A 15,673-nucleotide genomic window follows, 5' to 3' on the forward strand; every position below is an offset into this window, starting at 1 on the left:
TATAATCTTTTTTAAAAATAAATAAGCTTTCAGTTGTTTTAATATTGTTTATCTTGTTCCATTTGCTGTTGGGCAAATGACCTCTAGATTTCTGCCTCAGGATAGTCTATCTGCTTTCAGGTCAAGAATTTCTGCCTCTTGTGAGTTCTACACTTTTGATCTGTGCAATCATACATTGAGTTAATACTAATTAGCAAAAGAAATGACTATGTGTTTTTCTCTTCCTAAGACTTTTATGTATGCAATATATTGTTTTATGACCAAATATTGAAATATTTTTATAGTCCCTTTTAAAATCTCTTTAGTTTCCAGCTTTCCCATATTTCCTTACTGCTATCAGTGACTTCATCTTTCTTCAAAGTAATCTGTTTACTATAAGAAGCAGTTTTTGTTTTAGACTTCATGAAATTTTCAGTGTTTTAGAAGAACTTTCATAAGAACTGTTTGATTAGGTCTATCATGGTTTATGACTTTTATAAAGTTGAAATCTTTTTGTGATTCTCTATTGCATTCTTGGATGGATTTCAGTTGTTTTTCATTTACTTTTGTTAGTTTTGATGATTTCTCACGTTTCTTTGCTGTCAGCCTATTTCTTCATGATTCTTCATTTTTATAACACCTGTATAACTCATTCTCTCAAGAGGCCTAAGCCTCTTTGAACTTGATCCTGAACCTGTTTCTATTCTTTTGTAAACATTCTAGAGAGCTTCTAGAATTTCTCTAATTTATTCTGAAATTAGTAGTAATAGTGTTCAGGCATGTGAAAATGTGAGAAGTGAGCAGAGGTGGTATGTAGATACTGCAGATTTACCTGCAAATTATAGGTGAAGATGTTGCCTTAGAATTCTTAAGGAAAGTTGTATCAAATTTAAATATAAAAATAACTTTCCTTAAGCATAGATACAATAAATTACCCATCTTGGAAATCCATGCTGGAAAACCCCTGGACATGAAATAATGGTTTTACTGACCACAAATTGAGCTACATTATATGTCAATGGCGACTTCAAAGCTTTGTATCAAGTGAAAAACTTAATGTTTTTTCAGTAACCTTATTGGTTTCTGATTAATCAGCCATTGTGTCCTTAGTTTGTACTCTTTTTTGAAGTTAAAAATCTGCTTAAGAATCATTTCATCTCAATTAGATGATAAACTCAAATAATTTGTGGAACTCTTATTTTTATGGTATCTCCCTTATCCTATACTAGGTGTAATTTTCTTTTTCTCTAAAATTTTATTTTATCTTGTTATAGGAATAATTTGACAAATACTTATGATGTTACTTTTGTAACATGAAACGTTGAGTGTATTTTTTGCCTAATAAGAATATGTTGTTTATTATTTATTTATTTATTATAATTTTTTTTTGAGACAGAGTCTCACTCTGTTGCCCAGGCTGGAATGCAATGGCATGATCTCGGTTCACTGTACCCTCTGCCTCCTGGGTTCAAGTGATTCTTCTGCCTCAGCCTCCGGAGTAGCTGGGATTACAGGCGTTCACCACCACGCCCAGCTAATTTTTGAATTTATAGTAGAGACCAGGTTTCATCATGTTGGCCATGCTGGTCTTGAACTCCTGACCTCAGGTGATCCATCTGCCTCGGCCTCCCAAAGTGCTGGGATTACAGGCGTGAGCCACCACGCCCAGACTATTATTTATTTTTAATAAGAAGTCAAAGATCTTTGGATTGATAATAGCTATCTTTTCATTAGATAAGGCATAGGCACCAATAGTAGTAGAAAAGGACACACAAATTGGCCCTTCTCTCCAAAAATCAGTGGGAAATGTTATCTTACCATTTAATGGAAAAGGCAGAATTCCCTCCCAAATAGGAGCAGGTCACTTGTTGGCAAGTTTGTAGATGGCCCTCTTAAAATGTGGCAGTAGACAAGAGCAGAACAGGTAAGGGCCTCATATGATTGAGAGTTCCTTAAGGTTATTTTATTTCCTTGATTGGAGAACAAGAACCATGGACATTTTATGAGTGAATAGGCCACCTTAAATCACGATCTATATGAATAACCCAACTTCGATGAACAAAATGTCCAAGACATATATTTTTTTATATCAGTGTCCAAACAGTTGCTACTTTACTGGCTTGAAGACATTTTGTTTCACTCCCAATTGACACAAACCCGGTGGTTACTGTCAGACTCTGCAAGTTAAAGGCTCACTTCTCCACAGAACTACCCTTACTTCAGATGCCAGCTATACTTCATGTGTCCCCAAGCCATCCACACTTTTGACTGACACTTTAACCTGAGTATAAATTTGGAGGTCCTCACAACCTCCTCAGGTTTGATAATTCACTAGAACAACTGACAAAACTCAAGAAAGTGCTGTGCTTATTATTACAGTTTTGTTATCTGGAAATACAGATTAGGAGGACCAGTGAAATGAAGACACACAGGATGCGGTCTGGGAGGAGGTGCAGAGCTCCTGTGCCCTCTCTTCATGGAATTAGGGCATGTCACCCTCCCTGCACATCAGTGAGTTTACCAGCCAGGGAACTCCACCTGGTGTAGCTTTGGTTTCCAGAGTTTTTACTGGGACTTGGCATACATGAGCTTGATTGATTAAATCATTGGGTGATCAAACTCAAAATTCAAAATCTCCATCCTCCCTTCCCAAATGGGCCTGGCTCAAAGTCTTAGCCCTCTAATTACCGTGTTGGTCTTTATGTTGATCAGCCCTCATCCGCAAGCTATCTAGGGGTGTGCACTGAGTCACAGTGTTAGCATAACAAAAGAAACTCCAAGCGTTTTTGAGGCTCTGTGCCAGAAACTCAGGATAAAGACCAGATTATTACGCAACAAAGACTTGTTTTCAGCCTTGACTTCATTATTTGTAGAAACAATTCAATATTTCATTTGAATTTTTCTTGTACTATTATTTGATACTGATTTTTGTGCCGTTTCCAAGAGACATGACCCCACCTTGAGTCCCAGTGCCTTTAATATAACCCAATAGTAGTAAAAAGGTCTTTGGGCTTTGCTCTATGTGCTAATTGGTCATGTTATTATTATTATTATTTTGAGTCAGAGACTTGCTTTGTTGCCCAGTCTGGAGTACAGTGGTATGATCTCAGCTCACTGCAATCTCACCCTCCTGGATTCAAGTGATTCTCCTGCCTCAGCCTTGCAAGTAGCTGGGATTACAGGCATGAGCCACCATGCCCAGCTAATTTTTTTATTTTTAGTAGAGATGGGGTTTCACCATGTTGGCCGGGCTGGTCTTGAACTCCTCACCTCAAGTGATCTGCCCACTGCAGCCTCCCAAAGTGCTTGGATTACAGATGTGAACCATTGCGCCCGGCCTGGTCATGTTTTTTAATGGAGGAATTCACAGTAATAATATAGGAATATCAGTATTATAATCGCAGTTGATACTGATATTTCATTGTTTTTGAGGCCACTTGGCCTTATTTGTTTTATTTGGGAGTTGTAGTAGGTAGGGCTAGTAGGTAAAAAAGGAACTTATAAATAATCAAAGTCCCCATTCATTCTAGTTTCTTAATTTTCTCTAAATAGGAGGTGACTTTTCTCTTTTCCAAGGCTATTCCTTCCTTGTTCTCGGATCTCGTTCTCTTGACACACTGCAGATCTCCATTGACCCCTTTCTCTGCCTACAAAGATGTTTAAGTCTCCTGTATCCAAAAACCAAAACTCTACTGCATACTGCCATTAAACCATTTGTTCCATTTATTTCTAGAATTCCTGAAATAATAGCTTAAACTCCATAATCTGCTTAATTACCTCTGTTCACTCTCATGAGAATGCATTCTGGCCAACTCCTGTATTACTGTACTGGAATTTTTTAAACTGCCAAGTCTATTGGCCTATTTTTAGTTCTCTTTTAACTAAACTTCAGTATTCCACACTTACTATCTTAAACCTTTCTTTTCCATTAGTTTTTATCATGCTGTCTTTTCCTGTTTCTCATTATGGTATCCATTCCTACAAAACAACTAAGTTTTATTTTTTTTTTAATATCACATTTTAAAATGTTAATATTGGCCAGGCCTGGTGGCTTATGCCTGCAATCTCAGCACTTTGGGAGACAGAGGGGGCAGATCACATAAGGCTAGGAGTTCAGGACCAGCCTGGCCAACATGGGGAAACCTCATCTCTACTAAAAGTACAAAAATCACCTGGGTGTCGGGGTGCACATCTGTAATCCCAGCTACTCAGGAGGCTGAAGCAGGAGAATCACTTGAACCCAGGAGGTGGAGGTTGCAGTGAGCCAAGATCGTACCACTGCACTCCCGCCTGGGTGACAGAGCGAGACTGTCTCAAAAAAAAAAAAAAAGTTAATATTTGAATAGTGATACGCTAAAATAATTAAATTTGTCCTCAGTCCTCCACTTCAGTTTAACTTACCAGTAGTCTGAAGCAGAAATAAAGATGTTTTATTAGTACTATTAAAATTTATAAAGTAACAGCTTTAAATTTTAAATGCATTTTTAAATTTTCTTTGTTAAAGTGCTTACAAACTTGAAATTACTAAAAGGTATGAGATTATTGTATTAAAAACTTATGTTGCTATAATTTGGCTACTTCGTTGTCTTTATAACAAACTCCACCTAGGTCTTGGCATCTAAACGATTTCCAAAAGCAGTGGAAATAGAGCCCAAGAGATGAGAATAGCCAAAGCATATTCTGTAGTTTTTAAAAATTTTGATTTCTCTCTGGGTTCATTTTAGCTTTGGAAATAGTCAATATAAGCTTGAAAGTAGATGGAACTTAAGCAAAATGTCAGTGGCATTTAGTAACTTGTCTTCAGTTTTAATTTGTTAAGTCAATATTTTGAGTTTCTGTGTATCAGGTATTATATACTATAACGAATTCCAAGACGAACAAGAATATCAATGCCTAATCCAGAGGCTTACATTATAATAGACACACAAGCAATCATGTTTTAAGTGCCTAGTACACATTAACTACTTTGAATCAGTGAAAGCTAATGCTCATTGTAAATAACGTGATTTGTAAGTACAGTGGAGGTTAGTTTAACTTCTTTTGGGAAAAATGAGACTAACTTGGGAAAAATGGGAAAAATGAGACCAAATTGAGGAGATGATGTTTGAGCTGAGTTTTGAAATATGTGTCAAGGCATATTCAAAAGGCTAGAGAATAGATGCATAAGAAAATACTGGGAAAAGAAGCTGGTAAAGGAGTCTGAAGTTGGTTATGAAAGGTGTTGAATGCCATACTTGGTGATTTTTACTTTTTTCCCCTAGGTGTTGTAGTTTCATGGAGATTTTCTTTTTTTTTTTTTTTTTGAAATATGAAGATTTTTTTTCTTTCCAGTAGACTTGTGAGGTAATTTGATCTGTGTTTTTGAAAAGTAATTCTAGTAGTAGTCTGGAGAACAGGTAAAGGGGAAGAGATTAAAGGCAGAGTCATCAATTACATGAATATTTGTGACTTTCAACCTTCCAGGCGTATAACAGGATTATATTTTTCTGTCATCTTTGAAGTTAGCCTTACCATGATTTTGCTTTGACCAATGAAATGTGATTGGTTAATAGGTCACTTTTAGGTGGAAGCTTTAAGAATCAGTGTGTGATTTGTCTGCCCTGGTAATAAACAACATCATGATGATGGAGCCTCTTTTAGCCAGGTCCATTATTGAGAATGACATACAACCTGCAAGTTTTAAAGCAAAGTTAGAAATCACATGATTTCACACTGCGAAATTCTGTGTAAAATTAGGGTATTTTACACAGAAATCACATGATTTCACACTGTGTAGGCCAAACTAAGCACATATGCAGCAGGGTTTATAATGCCTATAAGTTGTCACTTTGTATCTCTGGTACAGACCTCATTAGTTTCAGGATGCAAAAATAAGGGAAAAATACTGTGGGTGAATGATCCCAGAAGGCTTCCTGAATGTGGTGAGATATAGTGTACATTTTGAAGAATTATTTCCGGTGGCTAGATTAAAAAAAAAAATTCATGAATTGAATAGGATGTATTTCGTTATAACTCTCAAATCCTCACAGTGTATGGATTTTTTGTATATTAACTAATAACTTTTTCTGGTTATTGTGGTGGTTGGGACAGAAATGTTGTTTCAATTGTTTGTCTCAGGTTTTGGTCTGATGTTTGGTAGAGAAGTTTAATTTAACAGCAATGGAAAAAATGACTGGAATAAATGAAAAAATAATACTGTTTTCATGGATGAGGACTCTATGTCACCACATGCCAATTCTTTCCAATTAATCATACATTCAACCCAGTTTCAATAAAAATATCAACCAGAATTTTCATGGAAATAGGCAAACTGACTCTAGAATTCATATAGGAAAAAATAGTTCAAGAATAGCAAAGAAATTCCTAAAAAGGAAAAAGAAATTTGCTCTACCAGATTTTGAAATATATTTTAATGCTATATGACTGAAGTAGTAATATATTGTTGCAGAGATAATCAGGTAGACCAGTATAATAAAAAACCCAGAAATACATCCATCAGTATGTGGGAACTTGGTTTGTAATATAAGTGACATTAAAACACTGGAGAAGGAGAGGCCTGTTCATTAGATGATGCTGAAGCAGTGGTAGCCAGTAAGGGGGAAAACTAAAATTAGATTCCTGCCTTATTCTATACAAAAAAAAATTTGTACCAAATGGATTGAATATCTAAATATGAAATCAAACTTTATAATTTTTTTTGTTTTTTAAATGGAGTCTTCCTCTGTCACCCAGGCTAGAGTGCAGTGGTGTGATCTTGGCTCACTGCAACCTCCACCTCCTGGACTCAAGAGATTCTCCTGCCTCAGCCTCCTGAGTATCACAGGTGCCCACCACCACGCCCGGCTAATTTTTGTATTTTTAGTAGAGACAGGGTTTCACCATGTTGGCCGGGCTGGTCTCAAACTTCTGACCTCAGTTGATCCGCCCACCTCGGCCTCCCAAAGTGTTGGGATTATAGGCAAGAGCCACCATGCCCAATCCAAACTTTATAATTTTTGAAGATACACCCATTTGAATGGCTATTATCCAAATTAAACAACAACAACAACAACAACAACAAAATAAGTATTGGTGAGGATTGGAGAAATTAGAACTCTTGTACATTGATGGTAGAAATGTAAAATGGTACAGATAATATGGAAAACAGTATTATTCCTCAAAAGATTAAACATAGGATTACCGTATAATCCAGCAATTCAGCTTCTGGGTATGTGCCCAAAATAATTGAAGGCAGAGACTCCAACAGATGTTTGTACACCAATATTCTTTAGCAGCATTATTTATAATAGCCAAGGGGTGGAAACAAATCAGATGTCCCTCAACAAATGAATGGATAAATAAAATGCATATACACTCATTCCTTAGTATCCTCGGGGGATTGATTCTCGGACCTCTGATGATACCAAAATCTATGGCTGCTCAAGTCTCTTAGATAAAATGGCATAGTATTAGCGTATAACCTAGACACAGTCTCTCGCGTACATTAAACCATCTATTAATTACTTATAATGCTTAATACAACGTAAATGCTATGTAAATATATATATTTAAAACATTTTTATTTTTTATTGTTGTACTGTTATTTTTTATTGTTTTTTCCCTCCAATATTTTCTGTCTATGGTTGGTTGAATCTGTGGATGACAAACCTGTTGATATGGAGGGCTGATTGTACATACAATGGAATATTATTAAACTTTAAAGGAATGAAATTCTGACATATGCTCCAACATGAGTGAACCTAAAAGATATTTTGCTAAGTGAAATAAGCCAGACACAAAAGACAAATGTTACATGATTCCACTTACATGAGGTACCTAGAGTATCAGATTCATAATGATAGAAAGTAGAATGGTAGTTGCCAGGAGCTGGGAAGAGGAGAGAATAGGGAGTTATTGTTTAATGGGTACAGAGTTTCAGTTTAGGATGATGAAAAAAGTTCTGGAACTGGTGTTGGAGATGGTGGTATTGGTTGTGCAACAGTGTTAATGTGCCTAATGCCACTGAATTGTTACTTAAAAACAGTTAAAGTGGCAAATTTTATATTTTTACTATAAAAAAGACATTTAAAAGTTCAGTTACCATATCTTTAAAATAAGGTTGATAATACCTACCCAGATGGTTCTGTATAAGGATTAAATAAACTCATATGTGAACTAGTCAGGTGCATAGCAGATACCCTTCCTGAATCCTCCCATTTTTGGGGGCAGAAATTTTTATGTCTTTATGACCTCGAGATAGGAAAGCACAACTCAAAAGATTCATAATTTGACTGCCTCAAGACAATATTACTAATTACTGTCCCCAAAAGACTACAGAAACAAACTTATAAGACAAGCAAAGATGAAGACAGGATACTGGCAACACATTAATCTGCAACACCATGTGGTTCATTCAGCAGAACCATAGATAAGTAAGACAAAAAAGATGACCTCATTTAACAAAAGAATGTGAAATAAGAATGGCCAAAAAAAATTATGAAAGTATACTCAGTGTCACTGTATATCAGGGAAATGAAAACTAAAACAACTATTAGATTAGTTAAAAATAAAAACAAACCTGTTGAATTAAGTGTTAATGAAAATTTAGGGAAGCAGGAATTCTCATGTAAGCTGTGTGTGTGTGTGTGTGTGTGTGTGTGTGTGTGTGTGTGTGTGATGTTGGTTAGGAATTATATAGCTCAGTGCTTAGATCATTACCTGGCAAATAACAGATAATAAATATATGTTAAATGGACACACCATATGTGGTAAATGGTTAAAGTCACTTCGGAGAGCAATTTGACAATATCTAGTAAAGTTGAAAATGACCAAAATTCTGTTACTAAACAATTCCATTTATTCACTTTAGGGAAACTTTTATATGTCTATATCAGGAGACATGTTGAAGAATATTGTTAAAGCATTGTTTGGTATATTAAAAATTGCAAAATATTTAAATATCTAAATGTGTTATGATGAAATTAATGCAGCAGCTAAAATGAATGAACTAGGTTCTATATACCCATATGCATAATAGACCTTAGAAACATAGTAAGAGAAAAATTCAGTTGTAAAAAGATACATACAACATGGAAGCATGTAAATTTAAAAAACATAAAGTAACACCTTTTTTTAGGGTTATATAACTCCTGAGTAAAAATATTACAAGTTGTTCTACGGAAGCACTGTCTAGTACAACTTTCTGCAGTGATGGAAGTATCCATATCTGCACCATTCAATACAGTAGCCACTAGCCACATGTTTGTTAAGTACTGGAAATGTGACTGGAGCAGCTGGAGAACTGAATTCTAAATGTTATATTACTTAAATTTAAAGAGTCACATGTACCTGTTGAGCCCATGAGATGTACCTTGTCTAACTGAATAACTGAACTTCTAATTTTATTTAAATTTATATGGTTATATCTAGCTAGTGGCTACCGTATTGTACAGCGCAGGTCTAGATAACTCACAACAAATTCATGAACAGGGAGGGAGGCAAAAGGAACTTCAACTTTATAATGTTCTCTTTTTAGTACACAAACATAAAACTAAAGCAAAAGAACAAATCATGGAATAACACTAAATAACATTAAATGACATTAAATAACATTTTTCTTTAGTACTTTTTAGAAGAGCCACCAAATAAAGTCAGAAATTCATTTGAATTTATTTTTTAGTAGTTTTTTATGCCTTACCTAGGTATTCCATTTTCTCTCCCAGTCTTTAATTTGAAGGCGATAATACTAGAGAGGTTACCACAGTATAGATCTTGCAGGGCCCTGTAGAAAATTCTCTTCTGAGTGAGTTGGGAAGCTATTAGAGATGCTGAGCAAAGGAGTTATGCTTATCAGTCTTAACATTTTTAAAGAACTTGGATACTCTGAAGATGAAGCTACCACAATAATGTTTTAAAATAAATTACAGATTATTGTTTTATTTTTATGCTATATCTGCTAGAGCAATCCTGCCATGTAATGAACCATCATAGATTATTGTGTACAATTAGTCTTTTTAAATATCTGTCACATCTGTCATAAATACAAGCTTTAATTTTGCTATAAGCACTGGCATAGTAGTATGCAAATGAGCAGACCTTTACAAAATTTTTTCGTAGGTTTTCTTTATATTCTTTGAGTTATTTAGCTTAGCTGTATTGACAGTATTTATATGCTCATGAATATTCTGGTTACCTTTTTTTTCTTTGAGTATCTGATGTAATCCTTTGTACATTTATGAAGGGCCTTTCTAAACATTAGTAGATTAATTTGGGCATTTTCTCTTTCTTAAGAAGTAGAGAAGGGTCAAGAAATTTTAATTGTTTTATTTCTTAGCTTAACTACAAATAATGGTGATTTTGCTTTAGAAACAAAGCAGAATTACAAGATGCCTTTAACGTTTTTCTTATTTGCTGCTCTTGTGAGGTTATAATTTTATTAAATATAGTTCCTAATCATTCTATTCATATACTCTGATATTTATATGATAGAAAATTAAGAAAGGGGTCAGGTCAAAAGCAAGATAATTAGAGCATATTCTTTCTAGTTGTCATTGTAATGTGATTATTCTGAATACGTATTAAACTCTGTGAAAAATAGGGTGTTCCTGAGAGGCCTCAAATCTAGTCTTGAGGGTTCTCAGATAAGTAAAAGGGACATAAATTTTCCATAGTTACATGATAGTTAACCTGTGTCAGTTTGTTTGAATATTTTAATTGTGATAGGTCTTCTTTTGAGAGGAAAGGTCTTTGACACCTGTGAATGCTAAATTTCTATTTTGATATGCAATTATGATAAACAAATTTGTTCAAGTTCTTAGAACGGAAGGGGATGGGTGATAAATTTTCAGTTACAGTGAAACTGTCCTTCAAATTAGTGACATTCTGACAAAATAAGAGAAAAAATAAAAATTGTGAAAAGTAATGAAATATTTAAAGTTTTAAATATAAAGTCAAGGATATGATGGATCTATGACATCTGATACCATTTTTGGTAGGAAGAGTATATGGCAAAGAAGACAGAAGAAGACATCTCTGTCTAATATGGGAAATTAAGACATTGTGCAACATAATCTCAATATTCCAAATGTATGGGACGTTATGATCAAAGATACAATCTGTGTCTTTTCTTTCCCTACCTTCAACGTTGTTTTACACATTTGATTTACTGGTTACATTGCTGATTTGGCACATTGATCTTTGGGTTTCCTATCTTAAACTTGCATAATTTAACTTGTAATTTTTCAGTTCATGTTATCATTTGGGAAGTTCTTTAATTATCAGATTCATTTAAAACGCAAGCAGGTAGGACTGATTCTCTTACAACACAGACTCAAGGTGGTTCTCTGTGGGATGTTGTCTGGGTTGAGTGCCCTGAAAGTATGCCACCAGAGCAGGGCAGTGGTCTCCACTGGGCAGCCTCTCAGTGCTGCTTTTTAAGCTGTTGCCCGTGATTGCACAGGCTCCTCCCTTCAGCAGACTGAATGCCTGTGAAGGGCATAATGGCTTAGGGACAATAGAGTAAATAATAAAAATAATAAAAATTATGATAGTTATACTTTTCTCTTACTCGTTGTACATTTTCCCCTCTTTTTACTCAGTTACCTTCTTACCTGCCTGTGGTAATTTTCTATTCCCTAGTGTTGTAAATACTGGAGCCTGAGTTATTAGAAGGAAAATGCTTACCAAAAGTAGACAGTAGAATGACAAAACCTAGTTTTTGAAAAGTTCACCATTCTGTTTTATAGAAAAGGAAAACTTTCACTTCATAGGAAACAACATATTTCACTACCTAGTAGAATACATTTTTGTTGTCATTGTATAGCTATATCACTATAGGGAGATGAGTTTGATTTTGCTTTAATTTGTACCTGGTTTCACAGTTTCTGGTTATTTCTCTCCCATTTGTGATTTCTGGTTACTGTATTCATTTCCTGATTTCTACTCTATAGACTAGATGATGTCTTTGGATTTTTTTTTTTTTTTTTTTTTTTTAAGACGGAGTCTTACTCTGTTGCCCGGGCTAGAGTGCGGTGGTGCGATCTCGGCTCACTGCAACCTCCGCCTCCCGGGTTCAAGCGGTTCTCCTGCCTTAGCCTCCTGAGTAGCTGGGACTACAGGCACGTGCCACCACAGCTAATTTTTTGTATTTTTAGTAGAGACGGGGTTTCACCATGCTAACCAGGCTGGTCTCGAACTCCTGACCTGGTGATCTGCCTGCCTCAGCCTCCCAAAGTGCTGGGAGTACAGGCGTGAGCCACTGCGCCTGGCCTCTTTGGATATTTTATAGCTCAGCCATTCTATAAGGCTTTTGCCTTGGGAGCTTTCAACTTGAAATGGTGAAAATTGTAGTAATATAGGGAGACAGTCAGATACTGTGAATAGGGAATGTCATTGTAACATCTAGAACGAATGTATGGATCTATAAAGAGAACCCACATATTTTGAAATGTGTATTAAAATTTTCCTCTAGAATTTAAAAAAAATGGGGTGGGGGAGCAGAGGAGAGCCAAAAGGACTGATGCTGAGTACCTTCCTTATTCTGATATGAGGTATTTATGCACTTAATCTTTTAATCCTCACAACGATCCTACATAGGTAGGGATAATTATTTTCATATTATAGGGTCGAGTCACGGAACTAACAAGAAGTGGAGCTAGAGCTGGAACACAACTTTTTCTGATGTCCCAGCCTATTTATATCAACATTTCTTTAGGTAGATAAAATCAATAGAGTTGTCATGGCTACTTGTTTCATAAATTAATACAATTTAAATAGTCTTGTAATTTTTATTGTAGATCGAAAGTAAGATGCTTTTTACAATTTTTGGGAAATTAAAATATTTAGGAGGGATTTTCTTTATCCTGACATGTAATACTTGACCCATGTTTTAAGACTATTTAAGGAATTCGTGGATATTTCATTTTATTCCCTATGATAATGTGAATCTTCACACATTGGTAAAGGTAGAGGTTACAGATAGTACAACTTTTAAAAGAAGGTTTACATTTCTTACTTTTTTAAGTTTTTAAAACGTTTTCCTTACAGCCCAGAAACTGATTAGTGCTTCTAATTGCCAAAATATGTTGTTTTATTTAAAAAAATTATTTTGGGAAAAAGGCTTCTCTTGTTAAGCTAATTTCAATGACCAATCTTGTTGTACCTTGACTTGTAATAATGAAAAAAGAGGTACAGAGAGCTGTTTTATTTGAATAATAGACTTGCCAATTAGCCATCAAGTGCTTCCATCTGTGAAATTGTTGATCAGATGGGTTAGCTGGGATGTTTCCAGACTAGGGCATCATAAATGGCACTTGAAAACTCTCACTTTAATGATGAGGTTTCAAGTATTACACTGCTTGATGCTGTGGAACCTTTTTCTCCTTTTGCAGTACCATGTTTTTTTAGAACATACTGATCCCATTTATGAATTCTGTGGCATCAAGAGAATTTGGGAGACCTGCCACTGATGTAAAGTTCTGCCTAATCTGCTGCTCTGGCCTGTGCTGGGATTACACCAGAGTGCTAACAGCTTCTTTCATAGCCTTTACAGTAATGTTGGTTGGGGAATCTGACTGGCACAGGCAGGTGATGCTCATTGCTTGTGGGCCATGGAGCTGGCACACTTTGGCAAGTTTCTTTGCACTTTCCCATTAATGTAAACTCATTTTCAAATATCTCACCCCCTTAAATAAATGTATAGGAGCATTGTAGCCTAAGGCTACATGAGTGTTGTGATTTCTACGTGTACCCCTTGTGTGAAATGACTTTTGCATCTGTCTTGTACATTTTTGAAGGATTTAAATTGCTTATTGGTAATTATTACATTTTAAAATTTGTTTAATAATAGCATAGAAATATAAATTTTTGGAAATAATTGTTCTATGTCTTTCCTTACTGTTCCATATCTTCATTGCTCGTCCTTATATTTTATAGGAAGTTTCCTTTTTTAGTAAGTTGACTTCCTCAAATGCCGGTGCATGTGATTAGATGTTAGAGTCTCTGAATGACATTTTTCCTTGGTAGGACTGTTCTGTGCTTTTCTTTTCCTGTAAATCCAAATTCCTGAAATTTGGCCAGACTTCTGGGTTACCAGTCTGTGTGGGGTCAAATTCATGGCCCATGTCACTTTTTGGACAGTAGCATGGCCTTCTGCCTGTCCTGGCACAGGTTTCAGACCTACCAACTCACTGTGAAAGGCAATATATATTGGGCAGCGGTAAAAACCCAGGGCTCTGGAGTTAGGCTAGATCTAGACACTGGCTGAGATCCATGGAAGAGGAAGAGAGAATGAGAATGCAGTGTAAATGTTCAAGAAAGCAGATAGTTTAGGATCTTGTTCCTATTCTTCCAGAGTAGATCACAATTTAGCATCATTCCCAAACCCTTCAACCTCCTCAACTGGAAAAGCTCCCAATGAGAGAAAAGTATCAATTTTTAAAAAGATTATGTTGTTTTACCAGGTGTGGTGGCTCACGCCTGTAATCCCAGCACTTTGGGAGGCCGAGGCAGGCGGATCACCAGGTCAAGAGTTCGAGACCAGCCTGGTCAGCATGGTGAAACCCCATCTCTACTAAAAATACAAAAATTAGCCAGGCATGATGGCATGCACCTGTAATCACAGCTACTTGGGAGGCTGAGGCAGGAGAATCACTTGCACCTGGGAGGTGGGCGTTGCAGTGAGCTGAGGTGGCACCACTGCACTCCAGCCTGGGACAGAGCAAGACTCCATCTCAAAAAAAAAAAAACCAAAAAAACAAACAAAAAGGCCAGGCCTGGTGGCTCACACCTGTAATCCTAGCACTTTGGGAGACTGAGGTGGGCGAATCATCTGAGGTTGGGAGTTCGAGACCAGCTTGACCAACATGGAGAAAGAAACCCTGTCTCTACTAAAAATACAAAATTAAGTGGGCATGGTGTTGCATGCCTGTAATCCCAACTACTCGGGAGGCTGAGGCAGGAGAATCACTTTAACCCAGGAGATGGAGGTTGTGTTGAGCTGAGATAGCGCCATTGCACTCCAGCCTAGGCAACAAGAGTGAAACTCCGTTTCAATTAAAATTTTAAAAATTACGTAATTTTTTTTGACTGCCTGGCCACAGTGTCTTTTTTGTTCGCAAAGGTTTGTGTGTTGTTCTCTCTCCACAGCAAAAATGTCCAGTAGTTAATAGATAACCTTGATTAATCAATAGGTTTCCCTTTACAGGTGAGGAAATTGAGGCATGTAGAAATTAAGTAAATTATTCAGTATATTAAGACATTTTAAAAAAAGTGCCTTCAGAGCAGAACTGGAAGACTGTCTTTTTTAAGTGCTCCTCTGTAGAGCATTAAAGGAAGTATAAGAAAGAGAAAATGGAAACAGATGTGACCATGTTGTTGGAAGAATAGAACTTTCCCTTCTTTGACCACTGCCACTTTTTCATGCTCTTTAAGTATTTTTCTTCTGATGTGTTTTCTTTTTTTGAAAATAGAGACAGGGTCTCACTATATTGCCCAGGCGAACTCTTGAGCTCAAGTGATTCTCCCTCCTCAGCCTCCCAAAGTGCTGGGATTATACAGGCATGAGCCATCACTCCTGCCGTTTGATGTGTGTTTTTCTATCTGTTCCCTTAATTCCTCAGAAATAGGCACTATGTCATCTTTTGTGTGGTATCTCAAATAGCATTGTGAATAGATGAATGCTTAGTGAAATTAGGGTAGTGGTCAGCAGTATTTCTAG

At 36.2% G+C, this 15,673-nt stretch overlaps 1 protein-coding gene across 1 annotated transcript in view; it reads left to right on the plus strand.

Annotated features, from left to right (window-relative positions):
• PSMD14 (proteasome 26S subunit, non-ATPase 14) overlaps positions 1 to 15,673 on the plus strand; it is a 106,997-nt gene that overhangs the window by 15,745 nt on the left and 75,579 nt on the right. The gene's annotated exons all lie outside the window — the stretch shown is intronic.

The sequence above is a fragment of the Pongo pygmaeus genome, chromosome 11 (assembly GCF_028885625.2).
Source record: "Pongo pygmaeus isolate AG05252 chromosome 11, NHGRI_mPonPyg2-v2.0_pri, whole genome shotgun sequence".
NCBI classification, from domain to species: domain Eukaryota; kingdom Metazoa; phylum Chordata; class Mammalia; order Primates; family Hominidae; genus Pongo; species Pongo pygmaeus.